The sequence below is a fragment of the Mus musculus genome, chromosome 9 (genome assembly GCF_000001635.26).
Source record: "Mus musculus strain C57BL/6J chromosome 9, GRCm38.p6 C57BL/6J".
In the NCBI taxonomy this organism is placed as follows: Eukaryota; Metazoa; Chordata; class Mammalia; order Rodentia; family Muridae; genus Mus; species Mus musculus.
Window position 1 is genome coordinate 31,553,302 of NC_000075.6, and position 27,165 is coordinate 31,580,466.

Below are 27,165 nucleotides of genomic sequence, written 5' to 3' on the forward strand. Positions count from 1 at the left end.
GTGCTGTGTGCTAGAGGGGCTGGGCAATAGTAGAGTTTCCACCACCTCCTCCTCTGCTGGCTTGATGTGGTACCACAGTCTATTCAGTACTCCTCTCAGAGCAGAACACTGGCCAGGATCCCAGATGCCCATCATAGCTCTGGACTTTCCTTTGTGATGTTGGACCATCAATGCTGGTCAGACCTTGGGTGGTTCTTTGCGGGCTGTGTTGTAAACACTATTCTTGCCTGCAGGCTTTCCTTTAGGAGGCTTGATTACAGAAGCTAGTCTGGACTGTGGGAGGTGCTTCTCAGATCCAGTTGCATATGCAGGCATCCACACCCCTGGGGACTTCTTCAAAAGAAGGAGTCCAGTTCTGAATCCTAGTCCAGCCCTTGTGAGATCCTTCCTAGGATCTGGTGTGCTGCTCAGAACCTGTGTTTATGTCCCCTGTAGACGCTGGCTATGATTACATTGCCACCTTTCTGAATACTGTACATTCTGATTCAAAGTTTCATCCCTATTGTCTAGAGGTGTGCTGTTGGCCAGATTTCAGAATATGGGCCCCTGACAGTCTGAATTTCCCATGAGTGTGGTTCACAGACCTTCTTGTGTCACTGAACCAGCAAACCAGAAGCTTTGTCGTTGTTCTTTGCTTCTTGAGGTAGGGTCCCACCATATAGCTCTCGCTGGCCCGGAACTTGCTATGTAGATCAGGCTGGCTTTGAACTCATACAGAGATCTGTCTCAGCAAGTGTCTTTAAAAAGTTTCTACGATTAAAGCTGGTCACAGTGGTGCATACCTTTAATCCCAGCACTGAGATCAAAGTTGGATCTCTGTGAGTTCAAGGCCAGCCTGGTCTACAAATCAAGTCTAGGATAGTTAGGGCTCTGCTACACGGAGAAAGCCAGTTTTGAAAAGCCAAAACCAAACCAGACCAGACCAAACCAAACCAAACCAAACCAAACCAAACCAACCAAACCAAACCAAAAGGAAAAAAAAATGTTCCTCTGTTGAATTTACTGCAGCATCTCCACATGTTCTCTGTAGTAACTAATGTGCTAATTTACATCCCAACACACACACACACACACACACACACACACACACACACACACACACACACTTGCGTGTATACCTGTGACAGCCAGAAGAAGGTGTGAGGTTCCCTGGAGCTAGAGATGCAGGTGGTTGAGAGCCTTCCAAAGTGTGTGCTAGGAACTGAACTCAGGTCCTCTACTAAACCACTGAGCCATCTTGCCAGCTTCTAGATTAAAATATTTTTCATAACCTGCCCAGTCCAGTTAGGGCTGCCTATATTGGGCAACCTACCAATGTCTGTTCCCCAGGAAAAGTGGCCACCTCTCCCTCAGCAGCCCTCAGCAGCCCTCAGCTGCCATGGGTGCTGTAGCTAGGGGTGGGGGTTGGGAATTTTCCCCCTCCATGGTAGAATTTTAAAAGTTATTTTATTTATTTTAAAACTTTATGTATTTAATGTATGAGTGCTCTGCTGCATGTACACCCACATGCCAGAAGAGGGCATCAGATCCCCTGATATGTTCGTGAGCCACCATGTGGTTACTGGGATTTGAACTCAGGACCTCTGGAAGAGCAACCAGTCCTCTTAACTGCTGCACTATCTCTCTAGTCCCTATTCATTTACTTTAATTTTATTTGCATGGACATTTTGCACACAGGTATCCTGGTGCATGCCTGGTACCTGCCCGTAAAGAGTATCTGACCCCTTAGAAGGAAGTGACAGATGGTCGTGAGCTGCCATGTAGGTGCTGGGCATTGAACCCAGGTCCTCTGAAATAGCAGCCAGTGATTGTAACTGCTGAGCCATCTATCCAGCCACCTTCATGATGGGAGTTTTAGCTCTTTGGATCCCGTGGAGGTCTTGTGTGGGCAGCCACCTCTGCTGTGAGTTCATGTAGCAGCCATGCCATGTGCAGAGGCTAGCCTGTCTCAGCACTCCTCCTTAGCCTCCATCCTGCACTTTCTGCTCCCCTTTCCTGAAAGGGGATAGAGCTGATATTATTGTTCCATTTATGGCTGAGTACTAGCAATGTCATACCACATTGCACCAGTAGAACATCTTGTCTGGCAGGTCATTATTGGAGCGTGAAGGATCCAGTGCTGGGTAGTCACCTATGTGGGCTGCCATGTGGGTGTTGGGAATCAAACCCAGGTCCTCTGAAACAGCAACTGGGGCTTTTAGCTACAGAGCCATCCCTCCAACCCCAAGAAAATGCTCTTTAAACGACATAAAAAAAAACACCATTAATATTCCCAACAACCCACACCTTTATCTATCCCTTCCCTGCCTCTCCCCCCACTACCCTACTTCATACTCCTTCACTCACTACCCCTGCCCCAAGGCTTCCCTCCAACCTACGCTCACCTCCCAGCCTTTCTCCTCCTTCCGGGTTCCCTGCACCAACACTGAGTACATAGCTGAAACAGCTCAGGTCTTGGGTCCTCTAAACTCCTTCAACTCGGTCTCTCATGACTTCCTACCTGCCCCAAGCTCCTGAAAGACCCGGGTCTTATGTGTTTAGCCTGGAATATGTGTGAAAAATTAGGGAACTAGTAAAGAACTGGTGGGAGTACGTTCAGGGAGTAGGGATAGTAGACTACAGGATAGTAGACTACAGGTGAGGTTGCAGGAAGAGGGGGAGAATGTTGGAGACAGGAAGGCTCAAGCAGGTAGTGGTGTGATGGGGATCCAGGAACAGGGGGGTAGGGAAGGCTTAGCCAAATGAAGGGTTCATGAAGAAGCTACCTGGAAATCTGTCATTATTAAGTCAAGTTAGAAACGTAATAAAAGGCGATAGTGGATCACATGATATGAAAGACTAGGGGTGCAGAATACGGGGAGCTAGCCAGGCAGTGGTGGCACACGCCTTTAATCCCAGCACTTGGGAGGCAGAGGCAGGCGAATTTCTGAGTTCGAGGCCAGCCTGGTCTACAAAGTGAGTTCTAGGACAGCCAGGGCTATATGGAGAAACCCTGTCTCAAAAGTACCAAAAAAAAAAAAAAAAAAAAAAAAAACACCAAAAAACCAACCAAACAAACAAACAAAAAAACCCACCACCACCACCACCACCACCAAAAAAACAAAACCAAAACCAAAACCAAAACAAAAAACAACCAACCAACCAACCAAACCAAACCAAACCAAACCAAAACAGAAAAAGAAAAAAAAAAAAAAAGATGGCAGACAAGTGTAGGGAGTGGACGTGAGGGACGTGGTGATCTGGATTCCGTCTCATCAGGTGACCTCCTACTACTGTTAGCAGCTTCATAGGTGGTCACAGTATCACAGGTTCACTGTCTTTTATACCCTGTTCTCTTGCAGAGTCTCGAGCCTGTCTGAAGTCTGTAAGCAGTGTTTCTGGGACCCCTGGGGGAACATTTTTCATGCTGTGTGTCAGAATGCACAGCTCTTGGGCACCAGTGCTGTGTCACTCTATGGGTGTGTGGAGCCTCTGGCTCACTGAGGTTACAGTCTGCGAATGGAGTTCCCGGGAAGAGGTATGCCTGTCCTGGAAGGCCAGACAAGCTGAGGCTTCCATTCTGCCATGGGCTCTGCATGCAGTCAACTTGTATTTCTGTTTAAAGAGCTCTGGCAGAACATTCCCTGACTCCCCTAGCAAAGACACAGAGCGTATCACCAACATGCCATACCTGGAATTCCTGCATGGTATTCGGCCTCAATTTAAGCACAGATTCCTGTTTCATCTGAAGCCTGGCTGGCCCTCCTGGGAAAAGAGCTAGCCTATCTCTGGCCCTTGTCTATCTTACCTGCCTTTTGCCTCACTGCCAAGGCCTGTCCTTGCCAACCTGTAGTGCTAATTACTCTCTTATCAGATGGCTAAGAAGAGCCGTTTCTAGTTTCCTCCTTTTAGGAGCTATGCTTTTCAAGCTACACCGAAGACAAACACCATGTCTTGAAGTTCCAAGGCTAATAAGGGAAAAGCAACCCCATCTTCTTAGGCCATGGACCCTGCCCCAGATGCGCCAGCTCCCATTCCCAGAGAGCAGCTTATCTGCCCAGAATCCTCAGGTGTTTCTAGTTTGATTTCTATTGCTGTGACAAATACTATGGCCAAAAATAATAGGGAAGAAAGAATCTATTTGGCTTACACTTCCAGTTTATAGTTGGTCATTGAGGAAAGTTGGGGGAACCTGATAGAAGGCTCATTCACAGGCTGTGTTTCTGTTTCTTTAAAGAAAGATTAATTTGTTTGCATTGAGTGCATGTGTGTGTATGTGTGTTTATGTGTGTTTATATGTGTGTCTGTGTGTATATGTGTATATGTGTGTTTATATGTGTGTGTATGTGTGTTTATGTGTATGTGTGTTTGTATGTGTGTATATGTGTGTGTATGTGTGTATATGTGTGTTTATATGTGTGTGTATTTGTGTTTATATGTGTGTGTGTGTGACCACATAAGTGCCTGGTGACTGTAGAGGCCAGAAAAAGTCATCAGATCCCCTGAAGCTGGAGCTAAGGGCAGTTGTGAGATGTCCAGTAAGGGTCCTGGACACTAAACTCAGTCCTCTGTAAGAGTAGCAAGTAGCCTTAACCTCTGAGCCATGTCTTCAGTTCCTTAGTTAGCTGTCTTGTCACTCCCAGGGCCATCTGCCTAGGGGTGTAACTGTTTATAGTGGGCTGGGAATCCTGTATAAATTTGTAATTATGACAACCCCAGTCCCCAGATGTGCTCACAGGCCATTCTGATCTATGGAATTCCTCTATGGAGCCTTTCTTCTCAGATGAATTTAGCTTATGTCAAGCTGACAATCAAAGTGAATGAGGGCACCAGGAGTCAACCCCCTCTAGACTGGTGTGTTGAATAAAGATGCAGTATCGATACACCCAGAGAAACAGAAGCAGTAAAGCATCTATATGTACATGTTCAGTTGCCCCTTTGCTTCTGTGGCTCTGGAGTCAACAGACCATGGACCCGAAGTATTTGAAATAAATCATATTTGTATTGAACATGCACAGCCTGCTCTCCTTGCCGTTATCCTCTAAACGATTCAGTGTAAAAACTACTTAATAGCATTTACACTGTATTAGGTGTTGTATTACAGTACAAGACTATCTGATAGCATTCGCATTGCATTAGATAATTCAGAGATGAAGTTCATGGGAAGCAGGCACAGACCGCATGCAACCAACAGAAGGGACCTGAGCGTCTCTGGATTTGGGTAACCATATTGGTAGAGGGTCCTGGGACTAATTTCTCCTTCATATTGATGGATGGCTCTGTGTGGTTTGAGTGTGTGTGTGTGTCAAAATATTTTGAGAACTTGGCTTCCAAATTTGTCGGGGTGAGAGTCAGGGTGGACTCTAGGGAGGGCTGATCTTGCAGATGGAGTCTGGAGGCTACCCGGGAGGAGAATACTCTGCCTTGAGGCAGGACCTGCAGCTGTTCTTGCAGAAGACCAGGGTTCAGTTCCGCTCCCACATGGTAGCTCACAGCCATCCTTAACACCAGTCTCAGTACCGGTATCACACACCCTCCTCTGGCCTCTGCAGGCACCAGCCACACATACAGTGCCCATCCATACATGCAGCTAAGACGAGTCTCATGCACAGAAACCAAGAATAATTAACATATTATTATTATTATTATTATTATTATTATTAGATTGCAGAAGGTTCTGTAATGGCCTGTAGTCCTCACTAAGGGAAGGGTAACCATCCATAGCTTGTGCAGCAACTATATGACAGAAGTTTGTTTCAAGGCCTTGTGCCCAAGGGGCAGATCATCTTTTGGAGGAGGGTCGGACTCAATCATTCTACAGAGAGGAAAGGATACTTTTCAAAAAAAATACTTTACAGAGTTCTTGTTTTTCATTTGACAAACCCATGTCAGAAATAGTTCACAGCTTCAACAACACCCACTCCCCATTTCTGGGTGAATTTTTTGTTGTTGTAATTTAAAGCCTATTTATTATACCAACTTACTTTATAATATTTGATTTTATCTTATGTGTATTATTTTATTTAAGCTTTGGTTCAGTACTGTAAGTAAACACAAAACCTTCTTTACAGATAAAAAAAAAATCCCCAAAGTTTTGCCGTATTAACTTTCCTAAGCTCAAAAAGTTACGACCAGATTTCAGTCGTTTAACTTGAGAATCCACGTTTTGTTCGTGGCTACGCGAGGTTCGACGTTTATACCTCAGTATGAGACGGAACACACATTATTAAAGAGTTGCGTTTTATTTTCACCCTTGTTTTGTTTCACAGGTACTTAATGAAAGGGAGCAAATTGAATTTCGTTGGCAAGGCTGCAATATGTTATGAACTGTAGATGGTGCTGTTTACACACTTTTGTAATGGGAAACACCTCCTATGACCACCAGGGGGTGCTTGTTGCGCCGGAATAATTAGTTGCTACATCTTGAAGGACCAGGAAATGAAAGCCAGCATATTCCTTCCTCTGTACAGGCGCACACAGCTTCATCTCCCGGGACTCCAAACAGCTAGGTTCCTAAGCGCGTAGGTTTAGTCCACGAGGCACTTCTTACAGCCTGTGCTTGGCTCTCCTGCAGCAGCCAGTGGGAAGCGCAAGAGAGCCTTCATCCCTTCATTCCCTGGTCCTCTGAGGTATGTCTTTGATCCCACACACCCCAGTTCAAGATCATTTCACAATGGTATCATATCCTAGCTTCTTAGTCTTTTTCCATTCTCAGAGGTGAGAGAGGGTGCCAGACCTTGGAAAAGCAGGCATGAAGGGCGTTCCGAAGAAGCTAAGCACAATGAACAACGGGGGCGTCTCCACTCCACCCTGGGATTTGTCTGTCAGTGCAAGACTGCAGCTGAGATGCAGAGATGTAGCCTCTGAACACGCCATCCAGGGCTAGCATGAATTGCTCGCATTGTTTAGATAAACGTGGGATACAGTATGCTAAGCGAAGTAAATTAGCAACAGAAAGTCATAGCTTGCTTGAATCCACTTACCTCAGTGAGGTGTAGGCTGCACTGGCCTCAGTGGACGCTGGAAGCCTATGAAACGAAACGTAAAATTCAGGACATTTTCCCTAAAGCTGTCTTCCATCTGGGTCTGGGTGGAGATAGGCTGAGAGCATCCTCCTTTTTCAAGCCACTCTAGCTAGGAGCCAGGGAGTATGCAGGAGGCCCTCTATTTACCTCCATAGGTATGTGACCAGGAAGCTAATTTCCCAAGGGCAAGAGAAAAGAAGTGGGGGAAATTCTTCAAACAGGAATAGATGTGAACTGGGTCAGAGTAAGTCTGTTTGAATGCTAGAGAAGGATTGCTGAATGGAGAAGAGTCTACACAAGCGCTACCTTTTAAATAGGCTTATTGCAGTGTAACTGATATAAAAACTTGCACATAGTTCTGTGAGCTTGGACATTTGTTACATATGAACCATCTCTGCAGTCAAGGTAAATGCCACGTCCACCATCTCCCCAAGTTCCCTTATGCTTGTCATTTTTGTGTGTGTGATAAAAACACTAAGATGAGATCCACTCTTTTAACATGTTTTTGAGTGCACAGGACCATATCTTAAAACCTTAGGCATTACAGGTGGACAGATATCCAGCCCTTACCCATCTTCTGTAACTGTATACAACCTTACACTTGTTGGTAAGTCCCCACTTCCGTTTTCCAAAGGCTCCAGTGGCCACGATTTTATTTTCTGCTTTCACATGATGGACAGCCAGAGACACCTTCCATAAACCGAGTCCCATAGCCACTGTCCTCCATGGCTAAATCACATCGTATAGCAGACGTGTCACGCGTGATAGGATTTCTTTCCAGAATATACCTGTCCAGGTCTCTGCCCCTTTTGTAGAGAGATTGAAGAAGGGCAGGAAGGAGGAAAACGCAATAGTCACAGACTCGCTCTCTGACACCTTTTGAAGCATGTGTGGACCCTGACAACATCCTGGGCTATAGAGCCAGAAGAACAGAGTACTGGCAGGTAGCTTCAGTGCTCACTGGGGCTGCTTCTCAGTCATGGAGTGTGGGCAGGAAAGCCAACCCTGTAAGTTTGTTGAGAATACCTTACTGTACTGTACTATACTATACTATTCTGCTACAGAGTGGATATGGATATATACCTTCACTTCAAAGTCACATCTGTCCCATGCATCTGAAACTTATACTGTATGCACTTATTCTTCTGTCATCTGGCTAGATCTGCCTACAAATTCTCTTTTCCCCAAGGCTCGCTCACCTTAACATTTGTCTTTAGTACACAACTGAAGAGCAAAACCTAGCCCACAGCAGACACACCTCACTCCACGGGTATTTGCTGAGTGGGGTGGAGGGAGGATAAAAACGCACATCATTTCATATTTTTGAGCTGTATTGACATCTTATTAGAATAAAGCAATTGGTTTGACTCCTTTCTGTTTTACACACACACACACACACACACACACACACACACACACATGCACACACACGGTTGCTATTTAATAAAACCATCCCTCCTTTCCCTACCAGAAGTTCTACTGGCGTTGTGTGTTTCAAACACTCTTCGTCCCATCCTTCTTTTTCCCTCTTACTATTTTTGTCTGCCTTCTTCGTCTGGAGGCAGGGTTTAGTCATATGGTCCAGGCTTGTCTTGAACTCATGACCCCCCTGCATTACCTTCCCCAGTGCTGGGGTTATAGACACATCCCACCACACCTACCAACAGGTTGATTCTTGCAGAGTGGTGGATTCGGGTGACTTCGGTTGCATTTGTAGGTCTGAGATTCTGGTACCTCAAATATCTTCTTTTAAGTTAGCGCTGCAAAAAATGTCAAAACAAGCTTTCAGTGAGAAGGGACACAGACAGCGGGATACTTAACGTGGGGTGCTTAGCTTGCCTAGGTCACAGAGAGTTCTCTTGTCAAGTGGGTTCACAGCTTGCCTGGAGGTCCACCCCAACAAGCAATTCGAAAGCTCAGGCTTTCTGGTCTGGGGATATACTCCATGGGCACATGCACACTTCCTATCTGTCTCACACCTTTTTCCAATTCATGCAGTGGCAGAGGAAAACTTGTACTAACTTGTCAGTAACGGGGGTGGGTGGGGTGGGGGACACAGAGCTGAGCTCAGTGGCAGGCAGACTGTCCTCATGGTGGCTGGGCCATGAGAACAGACTTGGGTAGAGTGTCTTTCTTTTTGAAAGTAAGTGTCCGTGTTCTTCCCCTGAGATTTTTTGTCCCCATTACTTTTTACTCACAAGGGACAGCTTTCCCTCTGCAGCAGTCGGACACATGGCAGAGCATGGGCTGGAAGTTTACTGGGTTCAAATCCTGGCCTTGACTTTTGGCTGAGGCATGACATTAAGAAGTTCACTTTATGCCCGCAGTTAAATCACCTCTTTTGTAACACAGGTCACCTCAAGAGATGGTTGTGAAATGAGATAAGTGGCTCGGGTGCTTCCAACAGCACTTGGCAGTTTTAGGCAAGAGCTCAGCCATCAGGGAGTTGCTGGTCACCTCTGCTTCTCCTCTCCCAGCCTTTGATACAGTTTCTATTTATCTTAAGAGCATGGAGATCTACTGCTGTCACAGTGATACCCAGGGAGATACTGACCAAGATGAGGTATGGTCTCTGTTCTCAAGGATTTGTGATAAGATGTGGAGCCAGAGGCCAAATGCTTAAGCTAAAGAAGAAGGTAGACTGGGGCAGCATGGGATGCTACGTCAGCACCTTAGAGCATGGCGGGCAGCGGCCAGCTAGAGAAGGAAGGTACCGAGAAAAAGTCAGAACTTGATGTGCCACCAAAAGGAGGCGGGATGTGGAGGACAGATTTACGACTTTTCCACCCTGGCCCGCTTTTACTTCTGTGTCAATATGGCAAGCACAGCTTCTACCACTGAGCTCCAGGGTGTGTCTCATAGGTAGATCCTGTGTGAGCTTAGGCCATCACTACCCTTTTAACTGCAAGCAAAGAGGCCAAGGGTCAGGGGCTGTCTCATTCTACTGAGTAACTCTTGCCAGAGCAAATGTAGGATGGCTTCCCCTTCCCCAAGTCTGCAATGCCTCTTCTGTCCCATAGCTGCAGAGGACTTGAGTGAGGTTAAACTCCATTCCCCGGAGCTGGTCTTGCCTCTCCTCAGAAGTCTATGAAGTACAAGGCACTATACATATGCCAGCCTGATAGCAAATAGACACTTGTCTCCAGACCTCAGAGAGAGAGGATTGGTACTTCAGAAGACACACCACTGTTGTATATTGTTGTATGGGACTTCCCCTGGGGATACCCAACACATACATTTACTTACCTAAATAGGGAGCTCGTGACAGACCGAGGTACTGAAGTCCAGCTTGGTCAACCAATGAGTTTTATTGGGGTCACGTAGAAAAGTATGGGCGAGGGCTTACTTACAAGGAGCAGAAATGATTCAGACAGCTGCATCGCCAAGGCCCACCCCAGCATGGGTGACAACTCACACAGCTGGGACCCTGGAGCACACTGAGGACTTTACAGGCAGCTCAACAGGTTGGAGAGGGCTCTTTCCAGGTGCCTCAGCTGGCCGAGCCTCTTCCAGGAAGACACTCTGATCTTGGTTTCTTCTCGAAAGTTGGGCTGGTCTCTGCTTCTCCAGATGGGTCTGGGATTGGCCGAGAGTGACTCTCAATAATCTCTACTGTTTACATATCTGGTTGGGGTAGTGAATCTGGTCAGTTTCAGGGACTTCCTGAAGCTGTTTTGAGATGTTAACCTTTTGTCTTGAAGAACTTCCCTTTAGACTGAGTGTTTCAATCTTGGGAGAAACTGCTCCAGGGTATGCACCCCACTGCCATAAACACACAGCCCTGGAATTTTCTTCTCTTGGCTCTGCCTTTAGCTTTGAAGTGGGCTCAAGCAAAGTGGAGTGAATTTAGATGCCTTTTATAGGTTTTGGCCTCACTGGTACAGTATGGAACCAGGGCAGAGGCTCTGTGGGCTCATACTTGATGGCTTAGAGAAGTTTCCTGGGATAGGACCTTGTACTTTGCAGTTCCGAGTTAGCGGGCTTTGAAAGGGCCAAGCAAGTGCGTGATTTCAGTGAGAAACTGATGGAGAGACAGGAGCCAAGGATGATATCTGTCCCATGACTTTCCTAGGGGGGTATAAAGAAATATCTATTTGCCCTAGATAGGAGAGTACTGACAGACTAAAGAAAGAACAGACTAAAGAAAGCACAGCTTAGTAAACCAATGAGTTATTGGAATAACTTTAAAGAGGATGAGTGTCTCAAAGCCTCCATACCACAAGAAGTGCTGTGAGCAATGTATGGGTATCCACCACTGAAGAGTCTCCTGTGTGACATATGGGTAGCTAGCTATACAACTAAGGAGTCCTCCTGGGTGATGTCTGGGAAGCTACACTACTGGAGAGTTCAACCATAGTGATTGTCTGCCTCTTTGTAACCTAGGAGAAGGAAGGAATATGTGGGGATTTTGTGAAGGCTTTGGAGCCCTGACTCTGATCCTGAGAGACTTACGCAGGTCATCCAAGCTGCTCGGATTCAGGAAGGCCACGGTCAAGCCCTTCCCGGAGGAAACAGCTACCCAACAGCACCTGAAGCAGGGGTGGGCAGGTAGGCGTGTCTCACTCATGATCTTACCGGGGAGGATATAAAATTGAGGAAACCCACTGCCACCACAGGCTCACAAATGCCTAGGCAGAGAATTTAAGCTCGGCCGACAGGAGACTTCCAACCCACTGTAGGATGTTGAAGCTGCTGTTCTTAAGGAAAGATAACATTGAACCAACCTGCTCTACTCAGACCATGTTCATTTTGATTGAGATTTGGCTATAGGGATTCTGTGTATAATTCTATCTGAAAGTTGGCTACTTTTAAAGGAAGTTGGAGAAAGTCGCTAACCCAGAGACAAAGCCTCAGACCTTGGCAGCCCTCAGGCTCCCCGGGGAGCCAGCATGCTCGGAGCTGTGTTTGGACGTGGTCAGTCAGCCAGCCTGTGCATGTCTTCCGGCTCTCCGTGTCCTTTTCTCACTTTAAGCCTGTTGCTCTTTCAGTTTTGATTCAGATTCATTTGAAACTTGCAGGAGAACTTTGAAGCTTTCTTTGCAAAAGTGCACTCAGGCACGTTCAATCTCAGTGGAAACCACCCGGACACTTGGTGTTCCTGCCTCTTTTAATTAATTAATTAATTTATTTTTTGTTGAAGTCTCTGCAGTACCCCTGGTCGTGTTCTTTCAACACCCCTCAGCTAGACTCTGAGCTGCTTGAGTGCAGTATGGTAGAATGCAGATTTTCTGTTCATTTTCAGTATCTGCTCCTCTGTATTTCTGTAATATCGCTGTGTCAGCAGAGTTCACACAATTTTAAGCATTCTTTGCATGTGGATCCTGGACTTTCCTGATAAGAACACGAGGTCGGGTATAGGGTTTTCCACATGGGGCATCATGGTAATGTTTGGGGTTTGGATTATAGAGCATTTGATATTTTGGAATTTTGTGTTGGGGCTTCTCAGCATTCCTCTTTCCAACAAATTAACTATTTCAATCTGGGCCGCGTGTTGCATAGTTAGACTTGCTAATTCTAAATATGTTCCCATCCCTAGCTTGTGCTACTGCTGAGGTACCTGGCTGCCAGCTCCGGAAAATATATCCTATAGACCATGCACGGCCTCATTTTAGGCTTTCTGTCCCATTAGGTAGAGAGGCCTTCTTACCTGTTTTAGAGTTCATGCTACAGCGTGTGGCTTGGTAGCTTGTGGTGACTCACGATTTGACAACTGCCAATGGCTTGTGGCTTAGATTTCCTTTATCAGAGGAGATCTGAGGAAGGTAATGGAGACAGCGGGCCAGAAAGAAGAGTTCATCCCAAAGCGTTGCTCGATACCGACTCAGTCTCACAAGACATCAAAATAAAGTTTTGAGGAAAAATTAACAGACTGGCAAGAGGACATCTTGGCTGCAAAGGACGTTTTAGCCACACTAGGCTTCAACTCCCCTGGAGTATTTCTTAGAACAACTGCCAGACAGGACCAGTCTCTCGGCAGCTGTCACCCACTTATTAGGGGGACTCTGCAGAGGCCAAGAGAGAGGGAGGGGCACTAAAAATGGGAAAATAAATTCGTGCTTACGGCCAGTGCATTTCTGCGATGCCAAGGTGACTGGCCTACGTCTCCCTCCCGGGCTGGTGTTGGGTGGCTCTGACAAGTGTCCAGAGTGATCCTGGCCCAGCATCTGCTGCCTGATCACCATGGAGATGGCAGCTGCAGCGAAGTCTCCTTTGAGAACACGCCGAGGAGATTTCTAGAACCATTTTGGAAGCATTTGTCTCCACAGTGCTCACTAATCTCCCTTTCATTTGTAATTATTTTATCGCCTTGATTCTGTGCATTGGCACGGGGCCCGCGGCTGATGCTGTTCCTTGCCGGCGTCCACCGGGAGGTGCCCGCGCCCCGCCGTCTGCGTGGAGATGAAAAGGGTGGAAAGAAGACGAACCCAGTGCCCTGGCTTCAAACAGGCCCTGTCTCCCGTGGGCAGCCCGGGGAGGGCCTGGCTGATTGAAGTAGCCGGAATTATGAAGCTCATAGCCTTTGAGGTCAGCCGCCCCATCCCGGCCAAGAATAATTGAACAAATAGTTTATCTGGTGCACCAACAGCTGTAGAGCCGGGCGATTTGAGAGGATTAGGAGAGAGTAGTGAACGGATACTCCCACAGCGCCTCCAAATCCTAACCCTGAGTCTGACCAGCCAAGAACACATGGTGAAGCCCTGACATCACCTTTTAAAGGCCATTTCTCTCCCTTTCCAAGCGACTCTTCTCGGTGCTTTCAAGAATTTTAAGCGGACAAGGCAACTACCTTTGGGGGTCCCCACCGCTGGATCGCATTCACTGGTTCCTTGTAATTACCCCAAACTCATTTCATCTCAGACAGCTCAGATTCACGGGGGTTGGGGGTGGATTCTGGTAGGTCTGGGAGGCAGAGGCTGCTGCCTTTCCTGAAGTCTGTGCTGCTGGCAGCTGTTGTGATGTCTAAGCAGGGCCAGGCCAAGTTCAGGGTAGGATGAAAGGGACATTATTTAGGAGGGCGACGTGTGATGGCGGAGGAAGAGGAAACAGGAATCCCTCCCCGACAGAGAAAAAGTAGCAACTCCAAATGAGTCAAAGGGTTATTTATTTATTAAAGCATATTTAATATAACCTAGTTAGATCAACGGGAAACGAAAGGATATTATTTAGAATTATGCAGAAGTACGCTGGGATGGGTGGCTCACCAGTACAGTATTTTCCCAGCATGCACCGGGGCCCCAGGTTCCATCTCCAGTGCCATTAAACAAACGTGTCCAACTATCCATTCCTTAAAGAAATACTTACTCGCAGATCTAAAGCCAACACAAGTCCCATGTCTTGTAAAAAGTAAAAAAACAAAAAACATACAAAAAACGTTACTCACATGAAGGGAAACAGAACAACTTGAAGCCCAGGACTTCTTTCATTAGTTCTTTTTATAGACTTCAAATTTATACTCAAGGCCCTTTTCCTTTTAGACCTCAAAGAGGTCACCTGGGTATCGTGGGAGAGGTTTATATCTCCCAAAATAAATTTCTGGGGGGTGGGGGTGTTACTTTCAGATTCCTGTATGATCTTGCCACAATCTGAGGTGACCGGGCTGATTCATCACTCCCTTGTAAACAGAACCACCTCGCACTGCCCAAACCACGTCTAATTTATCTGCTAATTCTGGTTTTTCAGTGAGTCTTAAGACATTGTCTAGACTTTTGGCAAGAAAACGAGCTCCTTGTGGTGGTTCCTCGAGTTCTCTACAGAGAACTATGTTAATTCTTTCCTTCAAAGCTTCAGTCTTCTCAAGAATGGAGAGCCAGGCTTCCCACCCCAAATCACCAGGTCATGTTTACTTTCCATTGAAGAAATTGTGGTCACTCTGTGAGCAGAGACCACACAAGTCTCTGTTCTTCCTAATGCTCGTGTTCTGGGACACCATAAGGTACAGTTCTGTGACAGACTACAAGGGTGGGGAATCACTTCCTTTCCAGATTCCCCCCCATGGGCCCTTACTGAGTCCTGATCACTATGGGTATTCTAAACGAAACACCCATATATGAATATAGAAAACTAACATCCACATTTGAGAGAAAACACGTAGTGTTTGTCGTTCTGGGTTTGGGTTATCTTCCCGAGAAAGATTGTTTCCAGCTCCATTTATCTTCATATCTCATAATTTTGCTTTTCTTAATGATTGAATAATAATAGTCCTTCATACAAATATACTACATTTTCATCACTCAGTTATTGATTGTTGATGGACATCTAGACTGTTTCCCAGCTATTGTGACTAGAACAGCAATGATGAGCAGGCGTCTCTGTAGTGGGGTATAGGGCTCTTTGGGTGTGTGCTCATGAATGATGGATGGTGATAGCTGGATCATGGACCTCTGTCTATAGTGGCGGCACCAGTGGCTGGCGTGTGAGCTATTTTCATTCGGTCCTGCACCCTTGCCAATTCGTGTCCACTAAACAGTAATGTTGTAAGATGCTTTAGGAAGTCGAGCCAGTTGTTTTTCTTCTTGTCAGGAAGGCATTCTGTGCACAGGGTGCTATGCTGGGAAGCTGAGAGAAGCAGAGTTAGCGCTCACTCTGTCATGACCACAACTCCTGGAAAAGCCATGGAATTATGAAGAAATTTCCCTTTGTTAATTTTCATGGTGTGTGTGTGTGCTTGTGTGTAAAAACACACACACATGTATATATGTGTGCATGAGTGTACATGGAGGCCAGAAACTGATATTGGGAATCACCCTCAATTGCTCTTCCACCACACGCATTGAAGCGAGGGCTCTAAGTGAAACTCAGATGTTACCAGTCTGGCTTGTCTTACAGCCAGCTTACTCCAAAAGGTCCCATTTCCATTCTCTGAGGCTGGAACTACAGATGGGCCACCATGATCACTGGCATTACCTGGAATCTAGGCATTCAAACTAGGGGTCTCATGCATTTAGGACAAATGCCTTAACCCCTTCCTGATTCCCTAATAGAATTCTTAATACAAAACCCCACAACTCATGTGCATCGAAGACAATTCAGAATGGATTGAAAGAAGAAATGGCAGCATTTCAGGAAAGATGGAAGAACTTTAGAAATGAAAGCTCTCTCTCTCCCCCTCTCCCTCTGCCCCCACCCCCACCCCCCATGTGTGTATACATGCCTGTGTCACACACTGCAAGGGTGTGGAGATAGAGGACAATTTTGTAAAGTTGGCTCTCTCTCTGCACCCCTCTGTGGGTTAGGCAGTCAGGCTTCCATGGCAAGTGCTATGCTCCTTGAACCTCCTGAGCCACCTTGCTCACCCTGGAGGCCCTTTTAGAGGGTCCTTGCTACGTCTGCTTTTTCCTAACAGTTTTGGAGTTTTGGGTCTTACATTAAGGTCTATGATCCATTTTAAATTGCTTTCTATACAGGGTGTGAGGGATCCAGCTTCATCCTTTTACATGTGACCATCTATTTTATTTTCAGGACTATGTGTTCAAAAGCTTGTCCTTGGTATCTGTTAAAATCAGGTGTCTATTGCTATATGGGTTTATTTCTGGATTTTCTATTTTATTCTATTTTTCTAGCAATCAATTGATACATCTGATTTTAAAAAGCAAATGATGTGTTTGTAGGATAATGTGATGCTTCCAGCCCTATTTTTTTTCTGGGGGGAGGGGAAGGGTGTTTGGGACTGCTTTGGTCATCGAGGTCTTTTGTGATTCCATATGAATTTTAAGATTGCCTTTTAATGTTTCTGTAAAGAATGCTATTGAAATTTAAAAATTTAAATTAATTACTCTTTTTGCTTTTCAAAACAGGTGTTTTTTTTTTTAAGATTTATTTATTTTATGTAGATGAGTGTATTGTAGCTGTCTTCAGACACACCAGAAGAGGACATTGGATTCCATTACAGATGGTAGTGAGCCACCATGTGGTTGCTGGGAATTGAACTCAGGACCTCTGGAAGAGCAGTCAATGCTCTTAACCATTGAAACATCTCTCCAACCCCAAGGCTTGTGTGTGTGTGTGTGTGTGTGTGTGTGTATGTAACCTTGGCTGTTCTGGAATTAGCTCTGTAGAACAGATGACCTTGAACTCACAGAGATCCACCTGCCTTTGCCTCCCAAGTGCTGGGGTCAAAGGTATTCACCACCAAGACTTGATAATATGTTCTTTTCAGAATTTCAATTACTGTGACACACACACACACACACACACACACACACACACACACACACCCCTTACTGAGTCCATTTAGCGTTGCTTCTATATGTGTGGGGTTAGGCTGACCACCTGGGCACCTGGGGCTGGGTAGCCTGTCAATGGGCTCTTCCCTGGAGAAGGTTGAGTCTCTTTCTCAGCAGCCATCGCTGGCCTGCTCTGCATGTAGAGGCACTCCACGCGGGTGTTTGGGTGGGAATTATTGCACTGAGTGCACACATCACTTTGGATAGTACAGCCATTTCCATAAGTTTTGCCAACCCATTTGTCTTGTTTCTTCTCATGCATCTAAGCTTTGCATTTTCACAGTGGATATCTTTCACTTCCTTGGTTAGGTTTATTAGTATGAGGTTCATTATTTTTGAAGCAATTGAAAATGAGATTCTTTTCCTGATTTATATCTTAGAATGTTTGTTATTGGTACCTATAAAAGCTACAGGTTTTTGTTTATTGATTTTGTTGCACACTGCTGTTTTGTTGAAACTGTTTATCAGTCTAACAGGTTATTATTATTATTTTTTGGTTACTTATATTGTTTTGGTTTAAATTTGGTAGATCATACATGTCTAGAAATTTATCCATTTCTCTTTCGTTTTTTTAGTATACTTGAATATAGGGTTTCAAAATGCCTGGACCTTGATTGGTGCCTGTTGCAATGTCTCCATTTTGTTTCTAATTATGCTACTATGAATTATATGTTAATCTCTTTTTTTCTTTCTTTTGGTTTGTTTGGCTAAGGGCTCGTCAACCTTGCCCTTTCGAAGAAATGATTATTTCTTTGACTGATTGTTCGCGCTGTCCCATGTTGTTTCCATATTATCAAATTCCATCCGATTGTCCTGCTCCGTGAGGATGGGGTATGGGGGTCACCCACTGTTCCTGTGCTGAGACCAGTCTTTGTGTCTGTCCTGTTTATAACGCTGTTGTGCCAGCACCTGGTGCACGTGCTAATGACTGTCCCTGTTGCTGTGACTGAAGACCCGATGAGAAGCAACTTCAGGAAGGAAAGTTTTAACTTGGCTTACATTTCAAGGGGGTGCAGTCCACTACAGTGGGGAATGGCAAGGGAATGACACGACAGCAGGCAAGGCTAGGGAGGCAGCTGATCTCATCGTCCACGCAGTCAGGAGCTCACAGTGATGGGTGAGAGTGCTTGACTCATTCTGTCTGGCATCCCTGCCCACGTTAAGGGCGTGTTTCCTCACCTCAACTAAAATCCGGAGTCTAGAAGCTCCCTTGCAGACAAGCCTACAGATGTATATCCACCGTGATTCTAACCCCCCACCAAGCTGACAATCAAGATTAATCATCATAGAACATACCTGTTTAGAGTTGTAAATATCTGTTCTTTTGTGTGGATGCTAGGACTTGAACCCAGGTCCTCATGTTATCACAGGATGTGCTGTCACCTACGGAGCCATCTCTCTAGTTAGGAATTGTGCATTTGAATCTAATCCATGTCTTTTGTTGGAAAGTCGATTATTGAAAAGGACTCATTAATTTCTACCTTAATGTTTGTAATTCACTCAGCCCCACCTGTGGAGTCTTCTGCAGTTGGCACTCTCCCTGGGCCTCATGGGTATGTTTATCTTTTTCTTTAGAGGGTAGCTTCTCTGAGTGGTCAGAGATTTCTTTAGTTTGCGTTTGTTGTAGAAAGTATCTCAGTCTCCTTTAATGAAGGACAGCCTTGCTGGGTACAGTACTGTGCGAGGGCAGTTTGTGTCTTTCAGAGCTTGAAATAACGTCGTTCTATACATTTTTAGAATTTTTAGAACTTTTGCAGAAATTCTGATGTTATTACAAAGGGGTTTCTTTTACCTGTGGCAGGGTGCTTCTCTCCCATGGTTTCCAATTCTCCTTGGTAGGGCTGATTCCTTAGTCTAAAATATTATGTGGCAAGGTTTGTCTTTGTTATCTAAACTAATGCCTTACATGTAGATGGCTATCTTCACTCCTACATTGGATTTTTTCCTGCTACCCGTTTATCGAATATGTTTTCTGTGTCATTAGCTTGAATGTCTTCAATGCCCATAATTTGAAGACTTGGTCTTTTGATGATTCCCTGTAGCTCTCCCATGCTGTGGTTGTACTTCATTGCTATCATGATGTTGTCAGAATGATCCAATTCATCTGCTTGGCATCCAAATCCTCAGGTTGTCTGTCTTCTGCTTTATCCATTCTACCCGTGAGACTTTCCATCAAGTCTCTTGCTTTGAACTTGACTTACTAAACTTTTCATTTCTAAGAGGTCAGCTTTACTTTTCAGCCTTTCTGTTTCTTTATGAACTGATCTTTTTATATCCTGTGTTGACACCCGAAATTTTATTTAGTTGTTTGTTTTGAATTCGTATAGGAATTTATCTATATCCTTTTCAATCTCGTTGGGCACTCCTATAGTCATTCTTTCAAATTCTTTATCGGGAAGCCACCCAATTCATTCCGTTTCTGAAGTGGTTTAAAAGAGGAATCGCATACTTTGTGTTTCTGCATGGGAACTTGCATCTCTGGCATTAGGTCACTGATTAGATTTTAAAAACGAGGCACCTATATTCTTCCAGTGAAAATACTTGCATTTAGATTGTAGTAGAGCTAAGGTCTCATTTCTCCAAGTGGTCTAGGGGTATAGCTCAGTAGCTGATCTTTCTATGTTGTTAGTCTATTCAGAGTAAAAGCAACCACAACTAATAAATAAGCGTGTTATGAAAATATAGCAATGAGCAATAAAACAATTACTCCATCAAGTCCAATAATCGGGGAAAAGAAAAAAAAACAGGATGGTATGCAGGTACAAAAATATTAGTCTGTAAGTGTAGAAACGGAAAAGAAATACTCATTGTAAGAGCCGTCGCTAGTGTCATAGCCACAGAGCAGAAGAAATAGGGGAAAGCAAATGCAAAGGGACGGCAAGAAATGTGAAGCTAAGACTAGGTGGCTCCTGCCAAAACTGGAAGAAAAAGAGGAGGATGGAAAAAAAATGCAATCAGGCGGTCTAAAGCAACGCCAGAGTCTCTGAGTCTCAACACCAGAAGCTGAGACGGGGCTGATGCTGGACGCATGCGCGTATTGCGTGCAAAGAAAGAGAAAAACAGCATAGGACCAAGCCAGCACACTGAACTGAAACCAGACATTGAAGAGCAAATGGAGAAAGCAGGACAAGACATTGCTCTGTGGTGATGGGGCGCTTGCCTTGAATGCACAAGGACACACCCGAGTTCGGTGAAAAAAACAAAAACCCGGTGCTAGGGATCAAACTCCGAAGCTTCTGCATGCTAGGCAAGTACTCTGTCACTGCGTGACGCTCCCCTTACTCTGTAGTCTAACTTTATTCTTTTATGTCAATGGAATGACAATATGCTTGTGTGTAGCTATTTTTTCAGTGCTGTGAATTGAATTCAGAGTTGAAGCATGCTGGGTAAGAACTCTACCCCTGAGGTTTATCCCTAGCCCATACAACACTGATGTTTTTTGGAAGTTGTAATGTGGGGTGTGAAGTCAATCACCCTGATTCATCTCCACTTTTGCTCAGAGGAGCAGAGAGCCAGGCATTTCCAGAAAGCACAGAGAGGGTTGCTTGGCTGCCTTTCCTAGTCAGGTGGAACTATTTCCATCACTGATGACAGGAAGGTACCCAGGTCCAGAATGAGGATGCACAAAACCCATCAATGAATGTAATCTACCACTTGGAGCAATCCTGTGGTAAACTTTCCTTGCCCATGTGGGAAGTCTGAATCTAAATACGTGGCAGGCATTCCAGGAAGTGAGAGCCACTGGGAGGAAAGTGAAAGGAGAGGCTCCTGGTGTGTCATTTTATGTCACCTGGGAAGGTCTCAATGGAAATTTGAAAGGAGGAGAATTTTCCATTCCAACAGCTATTGCAGTCGGCAGCAAAATGCTCTAGTCAGAAGTGGATGTTTCTATGAAAGCTATGTACTGGGAGGAATTTGAAAGAAAAGAAAAATTAGCAAGACATCAGCAAACATGGAACGGAAATGGCAATCAAATTTCATACATGCTCTTCTCTTCTCTTCTCTTCTCTTCTCTTCTCTTCTCTTCTCTTCTCTTCTCTTCTCTTCTCTTCTCTTCTCTTCTCTTCTCCTCTCCTCTCCTCTCCTCTCCTCTCCTCTCCTCTCCTCTCCTCTCCTCTCCTCTCCTCCTTCTCCTTCTCCTTCTCCTTCTCCTTCTCCTTCTCCTTCTCCTTCTCCTTCTCCTTCTCCTTCTCCTTCTCCTTCTCCTTCTCCTTCTCCTTCTCCTTCTCCCTCTCTTCTTCTTCTTCTTCTTCTTCTTCTTCTTCTTCTTCTTCTTCTTCTTCTTCTTCTTCTTCTTCTTCTTCTTCTTCTTCTTCTTCTTCTTCTTCTTCCTCCTCCTCCTCCTCCTCCTCCTCCTCCTCCTCCTTCTCTCTCTCTCTCTCTCTCTCTCTCTCCCCACCCTCTCTGTCTGTCTCTGCCTTTCCCTCCCCTCCTCTCTCTCTTCCCCCTCTCTGCCTCTCCATCTTTCTGTGTTCCTGTTTGTGTGAAGCCCATAGGATGATAGCCTTGAGTTTATCTTCAGCAACATCATCTACCTCCTTAGAAGACAGGGTCCTCTCACTGGCCTGGAGCTCACCACCTAGACCATTAAGTGCCAGGGATCCTCCAGTCTTTGCCTCTCTCTGGTGGTGGTATTACAAGCACACACCACTATGCTTAATATTTTTAGGTAGGTTCTGAGACTTGAACTTGGGTCCTCATGTTTTCAAGATAGTCAATCACCTTATAGATTTAGCCCTTCCCAGCCCTATATTAAATTCTTGATGATTTGGTTGCATTCGAGTGCAATTTGGTTATAATGGTCATTTGGAAATTAGTTAAGCATGTTTTTCAAATGTTCACAAGTCATTTTCAAATAAAACAAGCAGTCCTAGTTTTAAATAATGCCACTGGTAACCCTGGGGAGGTCTTATTAAAAGGTTGGAAGTTGTCACATTTACAGTGGTAGAAACTAGTTTTACAAAATGTACCTTTTTCTTGGAAGCTTGAGTTTTGTCATTGGCAACAACTATTGCTAATTGCTTTCATCAAAGTGACAATCTCATTTTATTTATTTAAAGAAAAGCCACAAAAGCCCTCTAAGTATCCATATTCAAATGAAATAATTGCTGATTTAGCTTGTAACTTACAACCTTCTGCCTACCCTCAAGACAACTTTTGCACTGTATGTGGCAAAGTGATTGGTGGGATGTGTTATTTATTTATTTATTTATTTATTTATTTATTTAAAATGGTCTCCCTGTGGGATGTGTTATCTATCTATCTATCTATCTATCTATCTATCTATTTATTTATTTATTTAAAATGGTCTCCCTGTGAAGCCCAAGCTGGCCTTGAACTTGTGATCTTTTCCTATCTCTGTCTCCTGTGTTCTGAGATTGCAAGCACAAGCCACTGTAAGATATGTAAAGGACTAAGGTTTAAGAAGATTAATATTTTTTTATGCTTTCATTGAGGACAGTCTTAAGTGAAAGTGGTCTTTTCACTTTAGCCAGGAATGCACGGCTAGAAAGAAGGCAATGGTTACTGTAATTGCTTTATTTGTACCAAGGGATAAGCCTTCCTGCCCATCTTTTCTTTTGCAGCGCAAATGCAAATACGGTAAACAAGAAAAGACAAATGCCATGCCAGTATTATGAAAACACGCGTACAGTTTTGAAAAACGCCTTGCAATCTATAGATGAGTTGAAAAACCTGGCTATAGAATCTTGAGTGTTCTCAAGTGCAAAACTCATAAACATTGATCGTCTTGGCAGAACCATTGCATTTTAAGGAAAATCCAAGATTTTGGATGTGAGGTGATTGATCGGTTTCTCCTGAGTGACCGTATCTGGTCTGTACTCGGCATATGGCATACAGAAAATCCAGGGCTCTTTCTTCACCTTTCAGACCCTAAAATTCCCCAGGGTCCCAGTGCTGAAAGAGACTTACCTTTCTTTCAGACCCAATAGAAATGGAACAGAGATGTGCCTGGCTTACAACACTGAGAATGTCACAGTGCAGTTGCCACACAAATGTCTGTTGTCAATGCCTCTGATCCGTTGTGGTTACTAAGTTTATATAGAATGTTCTAGGTGTTCTATCAGAGATTAACATATGATAAACATAAAGTTTTGCAATACTGTTTCACTGTTCCTGCTTATAGGAAAGAGATAGGTCCAGGACTAGAGTTTCTGAAGGTTCCGTGGAAATGAGCCCACACGGCATTGGTTAATTTAGACCTCTGCTTCCTTGGCTGTCAAACTAACTCATATGATGACCGTCACAGTTCTCCACCCTGTTAGGAAAGAAAGATCCACTTCAGGTGCTGGGGTCCACCCCAGGAGCTTGAGTTGGCTGACTCTCTTTGAATCTACCGTGGGGTGGATTTAGAATGCCGTGAGTAACTGGAAGGGACCAGGGCCAGCATGGGGTCATTGCTTCTCTTCAAGATCATCTGGAAGTCTGTGGACCCCACACGCATGGTCTTCATGGGCTGTCACATCATGGGGGACTTCTAAATTCAAGAGGCTATTTATGATTGGGAAGTTGGGTTGTGTTCCAGACCTCTGTACATATGTTTTCAATTCACATTACATGTTGGGGACTTTCATCTGTGAATTCAAGCATTCACGACCTTTCTAGATTTGCCGGTTATTATTTCTCGGAGTGTTGGTGGTTGCTGGTAGAGATTTTTTTTTTATATAAAAGAACTTTACTATCATCACCTCTAGGGGGCGTGCCAGGACTCCTGATAGCTTTAAAAAGTTAACTGGGCAATTCTTCATTCCCAATGTCTCTAGGGACCTGAGTTCTAAGTAGAAGAGAATTTACTATCTAGGGAAAGAATCCGACACTGAGCTCGTAAGTGAGTAAGAAGGAGATGCCAGCAGCTACTTCAGGGGAGAAAAGGAGGGGCCAGGTATGTAGTGAACGGGATGCTGAAGGCTAGACTTAGGGAAGAGCACACAGGGAAATTTGTAGCTATTCTGAAAATGAGTCCAGTTTTTCTACCCAGTGAACACTCAATAATCCAGGACCACACCAGGTATTGGTAAAGAAGATTAAATGGGCACGGATGGGCTGTCAGGTCCGTAGGCAGCTGCCCATCACAAAGCTGTTCTGGAGTTAAGATCATTGAGTTCAGACAGAGGACAATACGTATCAGGGACAAACAACCTGGTCTAGGGGTCAGAAGAGAGCCAAAGGCAGCAGACTGTAGGCATAAGTAGGAATTAATGTGTTAAAAGAGAGGTTGAAGGCAGTGGATGGGATGGAGGAAGGAGGAAGCCACGGGAGAGAGACATCACTGAGGAGGAAGCAGTATGTAGAGATGGGGCCTGTGATGTGAAGGGGCGGAGGCTGTGATGTGAAGGGGCGGGGCCTGTGATATGAAGGGGCGGGGCCTGTGATGTGAGGGGGCGGGGCCTGTTATGTGGGACTGGAAAGACAGAGATAGCTGCTTTCCTGGAGGAGATATGGAAGAGTGGTTAGAAATAGGCTGCAGGGATCAGAAGGAGACAGGCTGTATCAGGAATCTGAACTCAAATCCAAGGACCACAAGAGCCTTTGGAAAGCTTCAGGAGGGAAGGCTTCGAGACATACACTGTGGAAGGAATAAGAAGATTCAGGGACTCCAGTTAGCACCAGTTACAATCACTCAAGGGGGAGATGGTGTGTACTCACATGCTCTAGAGGGCACTGAAGAGGACTTCGGCGTTTAGTAGGTGGCCAGACTAGATTTTCAAACTCGAGGCTCCATCAACAAGTGAGCAAAACTGATAATATTGTGTGGCTCTCTTAATCCGACGGCTGTACCTGTGTGGACAAGTAACTACAGAGGCCTACCACTCCACCTTGGGGGCTCTGTTTGCCCCACAGCTAAAATATGCTGGCACTTTAAGCATCATTGAGGAAAGAGATAAAACTCCAGTTGGCCTCTGACCAGAGACCTGGATTAATGCGATGCTATCTATTACCAGGAATGGTTGCAAGCGTTTCTCCACTTCATTGAAGAAACACTGTCTTCTGGGACCTGCTGAGTTTCTGGAGGCCAGCCGCTTTCACCAGAGGCACCAAGTGGCAGAGCACACTTTGTACTTGGAGCCTTGCACCAGGGAGGATGGAATGCTCTCATAGCTGAGAACTGGCTTCACCACCTTCCGTAGCAATGTACAGTCTCAGAAGTGGGTCACAACCTTTCAGAAGAGCAAGGACTGGGACCAGTGACAGGGCTTTCAATAGAAGCAGCAAGACATGCTGCTCACTGCATCCCTGGAATACAAGGTTAGCTGGCCCATGGTCTGAAATCAATCTGAGTGTGCTGGTGATGTGCCCTGGGACCCCCCGGGGGAGGGGCGAGTGCTTGGTCTATAACTTTAGGACTGCTCAGAGCTTGGGACAACCATAAACTCAAGGATGTCTATTCTTATCTCCTCACAGGTGCTGGCCAGTTCCCAAGCACACCAGGGCCTCTCGGAGGCTCCGATTACACCACGCAGCCTGTGTGGTCACCTGCTGCAGGAGCTCCAGTCTCAAACCCTCCTGCTTCTCCAGAGTTCCCAGTGCACCAAACACAACAGTGACACAGACAGAAACAGGAAGGGCAATGCTGTTGGGGCCCTCACCTCTAAAGTTATACAAAGTTTACAGAGTCATTCCGAACTTGCCTGCTATCATCTTACACCTTACTCAATGGAGTGCCTATTTGTTGCCTACTACATGTTAGGCACTACTCTACGTTCACAGACTATCTTAGGAAATTAGACAAGGACCTCCTCACCCTGGCAGCTTTTGTTACAGTGGAGCAGGGCAGGGAAACATTTAGTTTCCTGTGGCTGTTGTGGACTCACAATTCAACCTGCTCCACTTGGGTGGAAGCGTCACGTTTCCTCCAATACGAGGTGTGGCAAGAGAGCCCTGACTGTCCTGAAGCCTCTCTTCGTGGGGCCTGACATTCTACTGAGGAACTCTGTTCTGCTGTGAGCTGGGGTAGAGAAACAGCAGGACCACAGGTGATCACTGCACATGTTGGAAACTGAGTCAAGGAAGAGCGTGGAGGAGCGTGATTAAGATACCAGACAGGCTGGAGAGATGGATCAGTGGTTAAAAGCACTGGCTGCTCTTCCAGAGGTCCTGAGTTCAATTCTCAGCAACCATATGGTGGCTCACAACCATCTATAATGAGATCCGATGCCCTCTTCTGGTGTGTCGGAAGACAGCTACAGTGTACTCATAGACATAAAATAAGTAAATAAATAAATAATTCTAAAAAAAAAGAAGATGCCAGACCTGAATCTTCAGGTCCGTGTGGTTCTACTGTCATTTTAACAACATCAGACTTTCCAGTCCAAGGCATCTTTCCATTTATCTAGGCGGTCTCTTGTTTCTTTCAATATTATTTTGGAGATTATTTTTTGAATTCAGGGTACAAACAACACATTACTTTTGATGAGTTACTGCCTAGGTATTTTCTTCCTTCCGTGTTGGCATAGATGATGCTTTTCTTTCCTGAGGTTTATTACCTTGTGTTTAAGTTTTGAAGGCCAGCTCTAAAACTCCGTATAACTCTCAATTCTGGTAGCTTTTCAGTTGACTTTTGTGGGTTCTCTTGAGGCCACCCAATGCACAAATGGACAGTTTTGCTCTTTTCTTTCCAATCTGCATGCCAATCACTTTGGATAGATCTAAAATAATCCAAAATACATATTGTGCAAATGGGAAAAAAGATGAGGCTAGATACAGTGTTTCCAGTTGCTTACAAATTTTGTTCCAGACAAGTGTGGCTCTTTGTCCCCAGAGGATGTCACCTGCAGTGGGGAGTGCTCATTAAGAGTCATGGCTGGCTATTACAGAGTGGAGATCCTTTTTAATTTTTTTTTAAATTAAAAATTTTTTTTTCTTCCATAAAAAACATTAGAAGCCCATGATTATACCTGTGGAGGGCTGGAGTTATAACT

The 27,165-nt window shown here is 45.0% G+C and overlaps 1 long non-coding RNA gene and 1 pseudogene across 1 annotated transcript; one reads left to right on the top strand and one right to left on the bottom strand.

The window, feature by feature from the left end:
* The first annotated feature begins 6,396 nt into the window (after nt 1–6,396).
* Gm31408 lies at nt 6,397–26,484 on the top strand. Its single transcript, XR_379214.3, has 4 exons — nt 6,397–6,608; nt 11,388–11,552; nt 25,189–25,492; nt 25,649–26,484. It is a non-coding gene; the product is annotated as a predicted gene, 31408 (long non-coding RNA).
* Nucleotides 14,434–14,945, bottom strand: Gm18226 (predicted gene, 18226; annotated as a pseudogene).
* Nucleotides 26,485–27,165: the final 681 nt, after the last annotated feature.